This window comes from Haematobia irritans, chromosome 4, assembly GCF_050003625.1.
Source record: "Haematobia irritans isolate KBUSLIRL chromosome 4, ASM5000362v1, whole genome shotgun sequence".
Classification (NCBI taxonomy): Eukaryota; Metazoa; Arthropoda; class Insecta; order Diptera; family Muscidae; genus Haematobia; species Haematobia irritans.
In genome coordinates, this window is record NC_134400.1 from 189,109,638 (window position 1) to 189,127,826 (window position 18,189).

General features: G+C 25.4%; 1 long non-coding RNA gene across 1 annotated transcript; it reads right to left on the reverse strand.

Annotated features, from left to right (window-relative positions):
* Positions 1-9,240: 9,240 nt before the first annotated feature.
* LOC142236151 (uncharacterized) lies at positions 9,241-9,642 on the reverse strand. The gene is made up of 2 exons (XR_012721918.1): positions 9,511-9,642; positions 9,241-9,427 (listed from the first exon to the last, which is right to left on the reverse strand). It is a non-coding gene; the product is annotated as an uncharacterized LOC142236151 (long non-coding RNA).
* Between the last annotated feature and the right edge of the window lie 8,547 nt (positions 9,643-18,189).

Here is an 18,189-nt window from a genome sequence, read left to right on the forward strand (position 1 = left end):
ATAGATAATTTTCACAAAATTCTACTTCTATAGAAAATTTTATCAACATTTTATTTCTATCGAAAATTTAGTCAAAATTTTATTTCTATAGAAAGTTTGGTCAAAATTTTATTTCCATAAGAAATTTTGTCAAAATTTTATTTCTATTGATAGCTTTTCAAAACTTTATTTCTATAGAAAATTTTGTCAAAATTTAATTTCTATAGAAAATTTAGTCAAAGTTTTATTTCTATAGAAAATTTTGTCAAAATTTTATTTCTATAGATAATTTTGACAAAATTTTATTTTTATTGAAAATATTGTTAAAATTTTATTTCTATAGAAAATTCTGTCAATATTTTATTTCCATAGAAAATTTTGTTAAAAATGTTATTTCTATAGAAAATTTTGTCAAAATTTTATTTCTATAGAAAATTTTTTTAAAAATGTTATTTCTATAGAAAATTTTGTCAAAATTTTATTTCTATAGAAAATTTCGTCAAATTTCTATTTCTATTGATAGCTTTTCAAAACTTTATTTCTATAGAAAATTTTGTCAAAATTTTATTTCTATAGATAATTTTGACAAAATTTTATTTTTATAGAAAATATTGTTAAAATTTTATTTCTATAGAAAATTTAGTCAAAATTTTATTTCTATAGAAAATTTTGTCAAAATTTTATTTCTATAGAAAATTTTATCAAAATTTTATTTCTATCGAAAATTTAGTCAAAATTTTTTTTCTATAGAAAGTTTGGTCAAAATTTTATTTCCATAAGAAATTTTGTCAAAATGTTATTTCTATAGAAAATTTTGTCAAAATTTGATTTCTATTGATAGCTTTTCAAAACTTTATTTCTATAGAAAATTTTGTCAAAATTTAATTTCTATAGAAAATTTAGTCAAAATTTTATTTCTATAGAAATTTTTTTCAAAATTTTATTTCTATAGATAATTTTGACAAAATTTTATTTTTATACGAAATTTTGTTAAAAATGTTATTTCTATAGAAAATGTTGTCAAAATTTTATTTCTATAGAAAATTTTTTCAAAATTTCATTTCTATAGAAAATTTTGTCAACATTTTATTTCTATAGAAAATTTCGTCAAAATTGTAGTTCTATAGCAAGTTTGGTCAACATTTTATTTCCATAAGAAATTTCGTCAAAACTTTATTTCTATAGAAAATTTTGTCAAAATTGTATTTCTATAGAAAATTTTGTCAAAATTGTATTTCTATAAGAAATTTTGTCAAAATTTTATTTCTATAGAAAATTTTGTCAAAATTGTATTTCTATAGCAAGTTTGGTCAACATTTTATTTCCATAAGAAATTTTGTCACAATTTTATTTCTATCGAAAATTTAGTCAAAATTTTATTTCTATAGCAAGTTTGGTCAACATTTTATTTCCATAAGAAATTTCGTCAAAACTTTATGTCTATAGAAAATTTTGTCAGAATTGTATTTCTATAAGAAATTTTGTCAAAATTTTATTTCTATAGAAAATTTTGTCAAAATTATATTTCTATAAGAAATTTTGTCAAAATTTTATTTCTATTGAAAATTATGCCAAAATTTTATTTCTATAGAAAATTTTGTCAAAATTTCATTTCTATAGAAAATTTTATTTCTATAGAAAATTTTGTCAAAATTTTATTTCTGTTGAAAATTTTGTCAAAATTTTATTTCTGTTGAAAATTTTGTCAACATTTTATTTCTACAGAAATTTTTGCCAAATTTTATCTCTATAGATAGTTTTTCAAAACTTTATTTTTATAGAAAATTTTGTCAAAAATTTATCTCTATAGAAAATTTTGTTAAAATTTTATCTCTATAGAAAATTTTGCCAAAATTTTATCTCTATAGAAAATTTTGCCAAAATTTTATCTCTATAGAAAATTTTGCCAAAATTTTATCTCTATAGAAAATTTTGTTAAAAATGTTATTTCTATAGAACATTTGGTCAAAATTTGATTTCTATAAGAAAATTTGTCAAAAGGTTATTTCTATTGAAAATTATGTCAAAATTTTATTTCTTTACAAAATTTTGTCAAAATTTTATTTCTATAGAAAATTTTGTCAAAATTTTATTTCTATAGAAAATTCAGTCAATATTTTATTTCTGTAGAAAATTTTGTTAAAAATGTTATTTCTATAGAAATTTTTCTATAGAAAATGTTGTCAAAATTTTATTTCCATAAGAAATTTTCTCAAAATTCTATTTATATAGAAAATTTTTTCAAAATTTTATTTCTATCGACAATTTAGTCAACATTTTATTTCTATAGAAATTTTGGTCAAAATTTTATTTCCATAAGAAATTTTGTCAAAATTGTATTTCTATAAGAAATTTTGTCAAAATGTTATTTCTATTGAAAATTATGTCAAAATGTTATTTCTATTGAAAATTATGTCAAAATTTTATTTCTATAGAAAATTGTGTCAAAATTTTATATCTGTTGAAAATTTTGTAAAAATTTTATTTCTATAGAAAATTTGGTCAACATTTTATTTCTGTAAGAAATTTTGTCAAAATTTTATTTCTGTAAGAAATTTTGTCAAAATTTTATTTCTATAAGAAATTTTGTCAAAATTTTATTTCTATAGAAAATTTTGTCAAAATTTTATTTCTATAGAAAATTTCGTCAACATTTTATTTCCATAAGAAATTTTGTCAAAATTTTATTTCCATAAGAAATTTTGTCAAAATTTTATCTCTATAGAAAATTTTGTCAAAATTTTATCTCTATAGAAAATTTTGCCAAAATTTTCTCAAAATTCTATTTCTATAGAAAATTTTGTCAACATTTTATTTCTATAGAAAATTTTGCCAAAATTTTATCTCTATAGAAAATTATGTCAAAATTTTATTTCTATAAGAAATTTTGTGAAAATGTTATTTCTATTGAAAATTATGTCGAAATTTTATTTCTGTAGAAATTTTGTCAAAATGTTATTTCTATAGAAAATTATGTCAACATTTTATTTCTATAGAACATTTTTTCAAAATTTTATTTCTATAGAAAATTTCGTCAACATTTTATTTCCATAAGAAATTTTCTCAAAATTCTATTTCTATAGAAAATTTTGTCAACATTTTATTTCTATAGAAAATTTTGTCAAAATTTTATTTCTGTTGAAAATTTTGTCAACATTTTATTTCTATAGAAATTTTTGTCAAAATTTTATCTCTATAGATAGCTTTTCAAAACTTTATTTCTATACAAAATTTTGTCAAAAATTTATCTCTATGGAAAATTTTGTCAAAATTTTATTTGGTCAAAATTTTATTGTAAGAAATTTTGTCAAAATTTTATTTCTATAAGAAATTTTGTCAAAATTTTATTTCAATAAGAAATTTTGTCAAAATGTTATTTCTATTGAAAATTATGTCAGAATTTTATGTCTATAGAAAATTTTGTCAAAATTTTATTTCTATAGAAAATTTTGTCAAAATTTTATTTCTATAGAAAATTTTGTCAAAATTTTATTTCTATAGAAAATTTTGTCAAAATTTTATTTCTATAGAAAATTTTGTCAAAATTTTATTTCTATAGAAAATTTTGTCAAAATTTTATTTCTATAGAAAATTTTGTCAAAATTTTATATCTATAGAAAATTTTGTCAAAATTTTATCTCTATAGAAAATTATGTCAAAATTTTATTTCTATAAGAAATTTTGTGAAAATGTTACTTCTATTGAAAATTATGTCAAAATTTTTTTATTTTTTTATTTCTATAGAAAATTCAGTCAATATTTTATTTCTATAGAAAATTTTGTCAAAATTTTATTTCTATAGAAAATTTTTTCAAAATTTTATTTCTTTAGAAAATTTCGTCAAAATTTTATTTCTGTTGAACATTTTGTCAACATTTTATTTCTATAGAAAATTTTGTCAAAATTTTATCTCTATAGATAGCTTTTCAAAACTTTATTTCTATAGAAAATTTTGTCAAAATTTTATTTCTATAGAAAATTTTGTCAAAAATTTATCTCTATGGAAAATTTTGTTAAAATTTTATCTCTATAGAAAATTTTGTCAAAATGTTATTTCTAGAGGCAATTTTTGAAGTACTTCTTAGTTGATAAGGAATATTCTTCAAAATCTACCAATATATTAAGAATTCTACAAATCTACCAAACAGTACATAGATGTAATTTGTCCCCCTTTTTGTTATTTCTATCGTTGCCAGATTTCAATAAAATTCATCCCAGAAGAAGTTGGAAATTACCAACGAAACGTCGGATAAAAATATGAAGTAAAGTCTTTTTATTTGCATATTCAGAGACCTTAAAAGCCCGATTTAAATAGTAAAAATCTTACATTTTTGATAGAATTCTACCAACTGTGGCAAACGTGCTTAGAACCCATAAGAAAATCACCTGTTAATCCAATAAGAATTTTATAAATATTCGCATAAAATCCTCATGATGTTCTCTTATTCTTAAGAAGTATGAGATGGAACAAATTTCTCTTTCAAAGTGAAATCTCCTTATTTACGCAAATGTCAAATATGATGCAAGAATAGAAAGGAAAAAAATTATAAAATGTCAAGTGGGTTTTTGGCATAGGGGAATTTTCTACTCAAAAGGCAAGAGGAATAACCAGCTGTCACCAAAGGGAAATGCGCGATTTCAACACCCATTGAGAGAGGAAGAGAGATAGTCAGACAAGGAGAGAGTTAAACAGCTAGAAGAGATTCAGGAAAACATAGAGTGCGTGTGAGTGTGTAAGATAACAGAGGAGAAAGTAATGGAGAATGGCCAAACAAAATACGCTATTTCATTCTGAAATAGCCAGTTTTTTATAGACATTTTACGGTTACGGACGTTTTAAGCGAATAATGCGTATTTTCTAGCAAACTCACTCCAACAAAAACAAATACCCATCATACCAAATTAACATAAAGTGAAAATTCGGTTTTTGCAAACCTTAAATGTGACAAAATCTGAATAATTATCTGAGGAAAAATATACAAAAAAACGGAAACGGAATTTCCATCTTAAAGTGAATTTCGAGTATTGTATCCGTGTGTAAAAGTGGAAATTTGTGTGTTTGTGGTTAAGCATTTCCGTAATTTAATTAAATCTCATTCAGCAGTCGGTCAGTTTGTCAATACAACTAAACTGCCAGTCCGCAGGATAAAAATCACCACCCACCATCAAACAAAAAATAAAAAAAAATTTGATTAATGAATGAAAAAGAGCAATCATGCGATTATAATGATTAATTGTTTTTAAATTTAGTTACCAAAATAACGAGGAAAAAATATCTCCAAATAAAGGAAAATCTTCTTTAAGTGAATCTATACTAAATTTTATGAAAATTGAAAAATAGAGAGTCCCAAGTTAAATGGGTGTATCAGCAGTATATAGGTGTTTACTCTCAAGTGCTATGTATGTGTATGTGTGGTTGTGTGAAAGTCTCCCATGAAGCTGGATATCCTGACCAAAACCCAAACTAAAAAAATTCCAATAAACGGAAACGGATGCATGCTTTTTGATAAGCTATAACGGTAATGATAACACAAACACTGTCTATTTTATTTTGTCCTATTTTTTGCTATTGTTATCAAAACAATTTAAAAGAAACCCTAAGAGATCAATGAAAAAAGTTAAGCAAAAAAGGACCCCGATTGTCTCTGAAAAACCCAAGAGTCATTTAGACGATCTTTTTTCTTGAAATGTCAAATTTTTATTGGACGAAAGGAGTATATATGGATTTCTTTGAATAAATGAAAAAAAAAAATGATTGAAATATAGATGATACCCAAAATGTGCCCATGTGTGTATTTCTGTCTTGCTCACGACTGAGTCGTGTGTCGTCAAAGAAAAATTCTTATCAATTCGAAATCGTTTGCCAACATTTCATTTTTTCTGTTTGATTTTTTTCCTCTGTTTTTAATTTCTGTCAGGGTCGTAGTAGGAAGGGGCATTTTATAGAAATAAAATTTTGTCAACATTTTACTTCTGTAGAAACTTTTTGCAAAAGTTTATTTCTCTAGACAATTTTGTCAAAAATTTTTTTCTATAGAATTGTTTTTTTTTTTTTTTAGAAAAGTTTGTTTATTTCTATGGAAAATGTTGTACAAATTTTATTTCTACAGAACATTTTGTCAAAAGTTTATTTCTATAGAAAATTTTGTAAAAATTTTATTTCTATACAAAATTTTGTGAAAATTTTATTTCTATAGAAAATTTTGTCAAAATTTTAATGCTATAGAAAATTTTGTCAAAATTTTATTTCTATAGAAAATTTTGTCAAAAATTTATTTCTATAGAAAAATTTCTCAAAAATTTATTTCTATAGAAAATTTTCTCAAAAATTTATTTCTATAGAAGGTTAGGTTAGGTTGTAGAGGATGACATCATTTTTTGTGTTGAAATTGATGTCCACATATACCAGTATAGGTATTTCTATAGAAAGTTTTCTCAAATATATCTCTATAGAAAATTTTGTCAAAATTTTATTTCTTTAGAAAATTTTGTCAAAATTTTATCTCTATAGAAAATTTTGTCAAAATTTTATCTCTATAGAAAATTTTGTCAAAATTTTATCTCTATAGAAAATTTTGTCAAAATTTTATCTCTATAGAAAATTTTGTCAAAATTTTACTCTCTATACAAAATTTTTTAAAATTTTTTTTCTTTAGAAAAGTTTGTTTATTTCTATGGAAAATTTTGTTAAAATGTTATTTCTTTAGAAAATTATGTCAACATTTTATTTCTATAGAAAATTTTATCAAGATATTATTGCTGCAGAAAATTTTTATTTCTATAGAAAATTTTGTAAAATTTTTATTTCTATGGAAAATTTTGTTATTTTTTTTTTCTTTAGAAAAGTTTGTTTATTTCTATGGAAAATTTTGTCAAAATTTTATTTCTTTAGAAATTATGTCAAAATTTTATTTCTATAGAAAATTTCGTCAAAATTTTATCTCTATAGAAAATTTTGTCAAAATTTTATCTCTATAGAAAATTTTGTCAATATTGTATATCTATAGAAAATTTTGTCAAAATTTTATCTCTATAGAAAATTTTGTCAAAATTTTATCTCTATAGAAAATTTTGTCAAAATTTTATCTCTATAGAAAATTTTGTTAAAATTTTATCTCTATAGAAAATCTTGTCAACATTTTATTTCTATAGAAAAATTTGTCAAAATTTTATTTCTATAGAAAATTTTGTCAAAATTTTATCTCTATAGAAAATTTTGTCTACATTTTTGTTTTCTACAGAAAATTTTGTCAATATGTTATTTCTATAGAAAAATTTGTCAAAATTTTATTTCTATAGACAATTTAGTCAAAATTTTATATTAGGGATTTTAGCCCTGGCCAGACAAACATATCGACCGCCGACCATGGACATTGCAAAAGTTCTCGAGTCAACCAAGAATGACTTAAAAAGGAGGTTGTTTGTTTCAGTTCTACCGCACAATGGCCACCAAAAGCTCAATCTATTGGACTTTGGTTCCAATGGTATTTGGGGGGAGTAAGGATGACACTATGATATACCTAAATGTCGATATTCTTAAGACGGCGCTTTACCAGGAATATCCAAAATCACACAGAGCCACTTTCGTGAAGTGTGTCGGTAGTTTGAAGGCCAAAACAAAATTTTATTTCTATACAAACTTTTTTGAATTTTTTTCTTTAGAAAAGTTTGTTTATTTCTATGGAAAATTTTGTCAAAATTGTATTTCGTTAGAAAATTATATCAACATTTTATTTCTATAGAAAATTTGTCAAAATGTTCTATAGAAAATTTTATCAAAATATTATTGCTGTAGAAAATGTTTATTTCTATAGAAAATTTTGTAAAATTTTTATTTCTATGGAAAATTTTGTGAATTTTTTTCTTAAGAAAAGTTTGTTTATTTCTGTGTAAAATTTTGTCAAAATTTTATATCTATAGAAAATTTTGTCTAAATTTTAAGTCTATAGAAAATTTTGTTTAAATTTTATCTCTATAGAAAAATTTGTCAAAATTTTACATCTGTAGAAAATTTTGTGAAAATTTTATTTCTATAGAAAATTTTGTCAAAATTTTATCTCTATAGAAAATTTTGTCAAAATTTTATCTCTATAGAAAATTTTGCCAAAATTTTATCTTTATAGAAAATTTTGTCAAAATTTTATATCTATAGAAAAATTTGTCAAAATTTTATCTCTATAGAAAAATTTGTCAAAATTTTATCTCTATAGAAAATTTTGTCAAAATTTTATCTCTATAGAAAATTTTGTCAAAATTTTATCTCTATAGAAAATTTTGTCAAAATTTTATCTCTATAGAAAATTTTGTCAAAATTTTATCTCTATAGAAAATTTTGTCAAAATTTTATCTCTATAGAAAATTTTGTCAAAATTTTATCTCTATAGAAAATTTTGTCAAAATTTTATCTCTATAGAAAATTTTGTCAAAATTTTATCTCTATAGAAAATTTTGTGATAATTTTATTTCTATTGAAAATGTTGTCAAAATTTTATTTCTATAGAAAATTTTGTCAATATGTTATTTCTATAGAAATTTTTTTCAACAATTTTTTTGTCAAAATTTTATGTCTAAAAATAATTTTGACAAAATTTTATTTTATAGAAAATTTAGCCAAATTTTACATTAGGGATTTTAGCCCTGGCCAGGCAAAAATATCAGCCTCTGACCATGGACATTGCAAAAGGACTCGAGTCAACCAAGAATGACTTAAAAAGGAGGTTGTTTGTTTCAGCTCTACTGCCATTGTACCACGGGAGCCACCGTGGTGCAATGGCGCCACGTTTCACTGGAATGTGGAACGCCGTTCGGACTCGACTATAAAAAGGGGGTCCCTTTTCATTGAGCTTAACATGGAATCGGGCAGCACTCAGTGATAAGAGAGAAGTTCACCATTGTGGTATCACAATGGACTGAGTAGTCTAAGTGAGCCTGATACATCGGGCTGCCACCTGACCTAAACTAACCTAACCTAACCGCACAATGGCCACCAAAAGCTCAATCTATTGGACTTTGGTTCCTATGGTACTTGGGGGGAGTAAGGATGACACTATGAAATACCTAAGTGTCGATATTCTTAAGACGGCGCTTTACTAGGAATATCCAAAATCACACAGAGCCACTCTCGTGAAGTGTGTTGGTCGTTTGAAGGCCACATTTCGTACCAAAGGCAGCCAATTCGAGCAAGACTAAACTGATTATACAATTTTATACTAAATATTTCCGACATTTTTAGCTTTTGATTAATAAAACAAAAAAAGGTTTAAAATCATAGCAATTTACTTTATTGCATTACATATCGGCCACCCTTTATTAATTTATTTCTAGATATAGCATAAATATTTTGATTTTGTTTTTACCTTGAACTTTGCTTTCTCGAATTTCTTTTTCTTTGAATTTTTCAAACAAAATATTTTTTTGATCTATATTCACATATATACTATGTGCTCTCCTTTATATATAAAAAATATATGAACTTTAGCTATTAACCGTGACACTCATATTTTGTTAAAAAGTACAAAAAAAGAAACTCACACACATTTTGTTCGAAATACATTTTCTTCGAAATACATTTTCATTGCAGTCATCAAAACAAATCAAGATTTATATGAGACACAAGACATTCGCCGTTCTTTAATACTGACCACGATGTGGGGTTCCTTAAAATGATGTGAATGATGATTATGAAGATTTTTTGATGCAAATGATAAATTCTCTCTTAATAATGATAAGGGTGATGATTGTGATTTTTGTGTCATAATGTTCTTGAGAACATATATTTTTGGCACGTTTTCTTTTTTTTCGGGGTGGTAATGTAAATTTTAATATAATTTTTTTTATTTCATTTTTAAAGAGAATTGAATTAGCTAAGAACAAAAAACGCCGGTGGTTTCTGAAACAGTTTGATGGAAATTTTTGAAAAGGTTTATTTAAAGATCTTTGGATTTTTTTATAAACGTACAAATTTAACAAAGGTCTTCGAAATTCTCTCTCCATATGCTGGTCTTTGAAAATACTTGGCAAATTGTTATAGTAAATACAATAACTGGTTTTTCGTATATATTGGGTAGGCGGACGCCAACCGATAAAGCGAACAGCAACTTAAAAGGTTTCTCACCAAAAATATGGATAATTGGTGGATAATTTTGCTGCAAGTAGAGGATGCTGATGAGGAATGTGGTAATTCCGAAACAGCTGTACATCCAACCATCTCGCTATAGGGCTTTGCCCAAATAAATTTGACAAGCATACTTTTCCTCTGTTGGTTAAGCTGCACTTGTAGCATGGTTTTAAGCTGAGATCAAAAACAACAGAAGTAAAATTTTGACAAAATTTTCTACAGAAATAAAATTTTGACAAAATTTTCTATAGAAATAAAATTTTGACAAAATTTTCTATAGAAATAAAATTTTGACAAAATTTTCTATATAAATAAAATTTTGACAATACTTTCGTTACAAAGAAAAATTTGACAAAATTTTCTATAAAAAAAAAAATTGGACACATTTGTCAAAATTTTATTGCTATAGAAATAAAATTTTGATACAATTTTTTAGAAAAATAAAATTTTGACAAAATTTTCTTAGAAATAAAATTTTGACAAAACTTTCGTTACAAATAAAAGTTTGACAAAAAAAATTCTGTAGAAATAAAACTTTGACAAATTTTTCTATATCAATAAAATTTTGACAAAATTTTCTATAGAAATAAAATTTTGACAAAATTTTCTATAGAAATAAAATTTTGACAAAATTTTTTAAGAAATAACATTTGACAAAATTTTCTTTAGAAATAAAAAAGAATTGCTAGAAAAGCGTTGGACTAAGTGTATTGAAGTTTCAGGAGATTATATTGAAAAATAAAAATATTTTTGAAAAACTAACTATTCTCTTTTATTGATAGGCTAAGAAGTTTCCGAACCGCCCCCGTATATAAAATTTTGTCAACATTTTATTTCAATAGAATATTTTGTAAAAATTTTATTTCTATAGAAAAATTTTGTTAAAATTTTATTTCTATAGAAAATTTTGTCAAAATTGTATTTCTATAGAAAATTTGTGAAATGCCTCTTTGAATAAATTCAAAATTTTATTTCTATAGAAAATTTTGTCAAAATGTTATTTCTATAGAAATTTTTGTAAAAATGTTATTTCTATAGACAATTTTGTCAAAAATTTATTTCTATAGAAAATTTTGTCACAATTTTATTTTTATAGAAAATTTTGGCAAAATTTTATTTCTATAGAAAATTTAGTCAAAATTCTATTTTTATAGAAAATTTTGTCAAAATTTTATTTCTATAGAAAATTTTGTCAAAATTTTATTTCTATAGAAAATTTTGTCAAAATTTTATTTCTATAGAAAATTTCGTCAAAATTTTATTTCATTAGAAAATTTTGTCAAAATGTTATTTCTATGGAAAATTTTGTCAAAATTTTATTTCTATAGAAAATTTTGTCAAAATTTTATTTTTATAGACAATTTTGTTAAAATTTTATTTTTATAGAAAATTTGTTAAAATTTTTTTTTTATAGAAAATTTTGTTAAAATTTTATTTCTATAGAAAATTTTGTCAAAATTTTATTTCTGTAGAAAATTTAGTCAAAATTTTATTTTTATAGAAAATTTTGCAAAAATTTTATTTCTATAGAAAATTTTGTCCAAATTTTATTTCTATAGAAAATTTTGTCCAAATTTTATTTCTATAGAAAATTTTGCCAAAACTCTATCTATAGAAAATTTTATCAAAATTTTATTTCTATACAAAATGTTATTAAAATTTTTTTTCTATAGAAGATTTTGCCAATATTTTATTTCTATAGAAAATTTTGTCAAAATTGTATTTCTATAGAAAATTTGTGAAATGCCTCTTTGAATAAATTCAAAATTTTATTTCTATAGAAAATGTTGTCAAAATGTAATTTCTATAGAAAATTTTGTCAAAATTTTATTTCTATAGACAATTTTGTCAAAATTTTATTTCTATAGACAATTTTGTCACAATTTTATTTTTATAGAAAATTTTGTCAAAATTTTATTTCTATAGAAAATTTTGTCAAAATTTTATTTCTATAGAAAATTTTGTCAAAATTTTATTTCTATAGAAAATTTTGTCAAAATTTTATTTTTATAGAAAATTTTGTCAAAATTTTATTTTTATAGAAAATTTTGTTAAAATTTTATTTCTATAGAAAATTTTGTCAAAATTTTATTTCTATAGAAAAGTTTGCCAAAATTATGTATCTATAGAAAATTTTGTCAAAATTTTATTTCTATAGAAAATGTTGTCAAATTTTTAATTTTGCCAAAATTTTATATCTACAGAAAATTTTATCAAAATTTTATTTCGATAGAAAGTTTTGTCAAAATTTTATTTCTATAGAAAATTTTGTCAAAATTTTATTTCTATAGAAAATTTTGTCAAAATTTTATTTCTATAGAACATTTTGTCAAAATTTTATTTCTATAGAAAATTTTGTCAAAATTGTATTTTTAATGAAAATTTTGTCAAAATTTTATTTCTATAGAAAATTTAGTCAAATTTTTATTTTTATAGAAATTTTTGTCAAAATTTTATTTATATAGAAAATTTTGTCTAAATTTTATTTTTATAGAAATTTTTGTCAAAATTGTATTTCTATAGAAAATTTTGTCAAAGTTTTATTTCTATAGAAAAGTTTATCAAAATTTTATTTCCATAGAAAATTTTGCCAAAATTTTATTTCTATAGAAAATTTTGTCAAAATTTTATTTTTATAGAAAATTTTGTCAAAATTTTATATATCTACAGAAAATTTTGTCAAAATTTTATTTCGATAGAAAGTTTTGTCAAAATTTTATTTCTATAGAAAATTTTGTCAAAATTTTATTTCTATAGAAAATTTTGTCAAAATTTTATTTCTATAGAAAATTTTGTCAAAATTTTTTTTTATAGAAAATTTTGTCAAAATTTTATTTCTATAGATAGCTTTGTCAAAATTTTATTTTTATAGAAAATTTTGTCAAAATTTTATTTCTATAGAAAGTTTTGTCAAAATTTTATTTCTATAGAAATTTTTTTCAAAATTTTATTTCTATAGAAAATTTTGTCAAAATTTTATTTCTATAGAAAATTTTTTCAAAATTTTATTTCTATAGAAAATTTTGTCAAAATTTTATTTCTATAGAAAATATTGTCAAAATTTTATTTATATAGAAAATTTTTTTAAAATTTTATTTCTGTAGAAAATTTTGTCTATAAAAAATTTTGTCAAAATTTTATTTCTATAGAAAATTGTGTCAACATTTTATTTCTATAGAATCATTTTTTATTGTGAAATGCCAACTGCGGCAACCGTGGTTCCTACGTCATAGGGACATATTACTGTAAATTTTCTCATTACAAAAATAAAAAGACATAAAATAATAATAAAAAGACAAGAAAAACTGAAAACAGACAAAGCAAAAAAAAAAAAAAAACAAACAAAACAGACTCTTGTAAAAGTTTTTCCTCGGAATCTTCTTACAGTGCGAATGGGAGCAGCTGTAAGAACCATAGCAAGGTCGACTCTTAGCCCACTTTTACCCCACACCAGTCACTCATTGCCACTTCAGTACGAAACAAATGCGCAGAACAGCGGCTTTCATTTTCTACGTCTATGACTTTCGTGTTTTTTCCCTGAAGTCATGGTATTTTTCACGTGGGCGAAAATTAAATTGGGTTTCTTCTTCATGTCGACGCTTCAACATGCATGAATGTTGCTTGGGATTTGGCGGAGTTTTTAATTTGACACACAATGTGAGCTTAATGTCCTACTCGCGCCTTTATTTAATAAATTTTCAACATTATTATAAGGTGTCGTTTTGTGTTATATAAAAGGACTATTAATTTATACATATTTCACATGAAAGTGTATAGGACGGCGCCATAGGGGGAACTACTGCCAACATAACATGTAACCTTGTAGATTTATCACCATTTTGACGATTTTTAGAGTCAACAATGACAAAATTGTTATTCGACGATTTTGGCCCAAAGAATCCATAAGTTTTAAAATAAAAGATTAAAGATGGAAATTTTTTAATATTATTCATATTTAGTGTAAAGCCAACCTCCTTGGAAAAGTACAGTAAAAATTTTGCGACAAAATGTTACATTTTCCCCCTCCAAAAATACTAGTTTTCTCTTGAAACATGTTTGAGGTGAATTCCTTCTCTGGGTGTAAGTGGATCGCCATTCGGATGCGGCTATAAAAAGAGGTCCCTTTTCATTGAGCTAAACATAGAATCAGGCAACATTCAGTGATAAGAGAGAAGTTCACCACTGTGGTATCATAATACACTGAATAGTCTATGTGAGCCTAAAATATCGGGCTGCTACTACACCTTACCTAACCTAGCCCGAAGTTGGTTGCAATACATATTAACCACCCTGTATCTATGTTTTTACAAGAGAAGTTTTAAAACTTAAATGAACTCATTTTTAGTCATTTACAAACTGCACCTCGCAGGATTTTTTCTAGCATTTTTTGTTTTTTTCTCTCCTCTCTTAACCCTTAAAAGCGCACTGTATCTTTTAAGATACAACCAGAAAAAAATTCGTAAGTCTTAAAATTTTGATCGAATTTTATGAAATTAAGTTTGTTGTATTTAAAACATTATAACGCTATTTCTAAAAATATACTTTTCCGGAAAATTTCTAGTACTTCTGAGTAATCTGCAGTCAAAATTAAAAATCAAATTTTGACCAAAAATTAAAAAAAAAACTACAAATTGGAAGTTAAATAATATTTACCAGAGACGAACGTAATATTGGCAAAAAAAAAAAAACTTGTTAATAAAAACTTAGTTTAATCGCACTTTTCCTTTTTAAGATACAACCACAATTTCATCACAAAAACACTTTTTTATATATGGTATGCAGATGTTCTTTATTTATCATTTTGCATATTATATATTTTTTCGGAATCGGTGATGTTGTGCAGTTAAGGGTTAAAAACTAAACTCCATGACGCCGGAGATTGAATTTTAACCCCAATGAACTTCCTACGTTTGTCTTCTATAAAATGCGACCTAATGGTTATGGTTGACGACCCACCAATAAAAACTGAACCAACTTTGCCATTTTGCGATGCCTAATGACATCTCCCTAGTCTGCGATACTAAAATTATTGTGATACGGAATTCTTCTAACCTTGGTTAATACATAAAACATTCGTTTGCTATGGCTTTTTATTTTGTTATTCGAGTTCGAGTATGTTCACCATCAAGGAAATGCAAATTAACCCTGGCATTTCATGAAATAGCAAAAACACATTGATATCAGGCCTACTCCCCAAAACGTGCTATTCATTCACTCACTCACTCAAGTTACTCATTCATCCAAGAAGGCCAAACAGCAGGTATATGGTCATATATATTCCATGCACCCTCCATACACTCAGAAAAAAACGACAGCGAAACTGCCTATAGGCGATTTAATTTTATTTTAATTCATAGTTAGTTGATTTTAGTTAAAATTTTAAATGGTGAGGATATTTTTATTATTTTTTGCCTACTTTTTGACCATGAACTAAAAATCAGAAAAAAAAACTTGTATATAAATGAAGAATATGATTTTAATAATTGTTTTCCATATTTTTTAAAATGACTAAATTTTACTTAAATTATGAGGCGGCAATATATAAGTCTCCATGAAAAACTCCCCAATATCACAAATGAAATAAGTACCCAAAATTGGGGGCTTATGGCATCATGAAATAAGTCCCAAAAGGCGTTTGTGAAATTATTCACCAAAAAATTTTAATAAAAAGACTTTCACTGATGAGATGTTTTAGCTGGAACACCAGTCCAACGATGTTCTGGATAGCCCATAAAAATGTTGGATCCAGAGCTAAAAAAAAATAAGCTCTAAATTCTCCAAGACTTAAATGAAAAATATCACAAATATTTTGGAATTTATTTCGTAAAAATTGTAAAAAGGACTAAATGGATTTATATTTAAAATTATTATTTCGTTACAAGGATTTATCGATTCTTAAAGTGGACGACATAAATTGGACCAATGCATAGATAGCCCTTCCCTTTGCAAATTTTCTTGAATTGAATCATAACTAAGCAACGAAACATCATTATCTTAGAATTATATAAATATTACTACTTTAGTAAAAAAATTGCATCCTTATACACCAAGACATATAAATATATCAGTATAATGGGTTTAAAAATTATGTAGATAGTAGATCGGGACAGACGGAATCTCGCTAATCCTGTCATGTCGTCACTTGTTAGATGACCAGGCCTGTTGAGTAGTTTACGAGGCCCCATCATAAATTGTCAAGGTTCGAGGAGAAACTATGGACACAACATTGTCTTCTAGTCCATCTACCATATCTCCCTTCGAAATATTTCCATGGTAGTACGACCATAAAATAGAAAATTCTTCCGGTATCTATCAATGGCTTCTTCATAGTCGTTATGGATTAGATTCAAGCTCACCAGGTTCTTCTGACTCCATCAATTATTTCAAACCTGTTCCGTTTGGCTGTGTTTTCTCTAGATAGTAGATAGGGGCAGTAAGAATCTCGGCAATCCATTCAAGCACGTCAATATTAACTGACGATATCTCTCGACAGCTTCATTGGGGTCGTTAAGGCCTATATTCAAGCTCAACAGGATATTTTTTCGCCACCAATTATTCTAAACCTGTTCCATTTGACTGTGGCTTCTTTGGATAGTAGAGAGGGACAGTAGGAATCTCTGCAATTGCAGGTCACAAATTAGATGTCGAGGCATGTGGTACGGCCTGATGGAAAGTTTGCGTGACCCCACCATACGTTTTCGAGATCCGAGAAGAAAATATCGACACAGGAACAGTAAAAGTTATCCTCCTATAGCCCATATACGATATCTCTCTTCGATGGCAGTACGAAATTAAAATTCTTCCGATATATCTCGACAGCTTCTTTAGGGTCGTTATGGATTAGAATCAAGTTTAAAATGTGTCTTCTTTTTTCACCAATTATTCTAAACTTGTTCCGTTTGGTTGTGATTTCGCTATATGGTAGGTTGGGTCAGTAGGAATATAGTAAACGACGATATCTCATGACGGCTTCTTTATAGTCGCTATGGATTAGAGACAAACTCTTGTTTCTTCATCACTAATCCCGTTCCGTTTGGACACGTTTACGCTAGATAGTAGATAGGAACAGTAGGAATATCGTTAATCGAATCAAGCATGTCACTACTGGATGGTGACACATTTGACACAGCTTGTTGAGAAGATTCCGTGACTAAAGCATTTAATTTTCCAGTCCAAAGAGAAAATATCGACACAACAGTAAATGTCATGCTATTCCAGGCTATATATGACTATAACACTCTTCGAAAGACTTCCATGGTAGTACGACTATACAAAAGAAAAAAAACTCTTCCGATATATCTCGATAACTTGGTTATGGTCGTTATGGATTAGATTTAAGCTCAAAAGGGTCTTCTTTTTCCACCAATTGTTGCAAACTAACTCCGTTTGGTTGCGGTTTCGTTAGATGGTAGATAGTGACAGTAGGAATATCGTCAATACTTTCATACGCGTCATTATTAGATGACGATATCCCTTGACGGTTTCTTTGTGGTCGTTATGGATCACGTTAATCCATTCTACCGCGTCACTAAATAGATGACGATATCTTCCGACGGCTTTATAATGGTCGTTATAGATTAGAGCCAATCTCAACAGGGTATTCGTTCTCCACCACTTATTCCAAACCCATTTTCTTGGGTGTGGATCCTCCTGGATAGTAGATAGGGACAATAGGAAACTCCTTAATCCATTTTTGCACCTTACTAATTAGATTACGAGGCATTTGGCTCGTTAAAAAAACAAGCTTTTCCCACCATACATTTCCTAGATCGGTGGAGAAAATATCGCCACAACAGTAAATGTCATCCTTCTATAGACTATCTAGCACATCTCTCTCCGTAAGACTTCTATGGTACTATAACTTTCAATCGTTTCCTTACGGTCGTTTTGTATTAGAGTCAATTTCAACAGTGTCTTCTTTTTCCACCACTTATTCCAAACTCATTTGGTTTGGCTGTGGTTTCGTAAGATGGTATGGGACAGTAGGAATCTCGCCAATCTTTCAAAACGCGTCATTATTAGATGACGATATCCATCGACGGTTTCTTTGTGGTCGTTATGGATTATAGCCAATCTCAACAGGGTATTCGTTC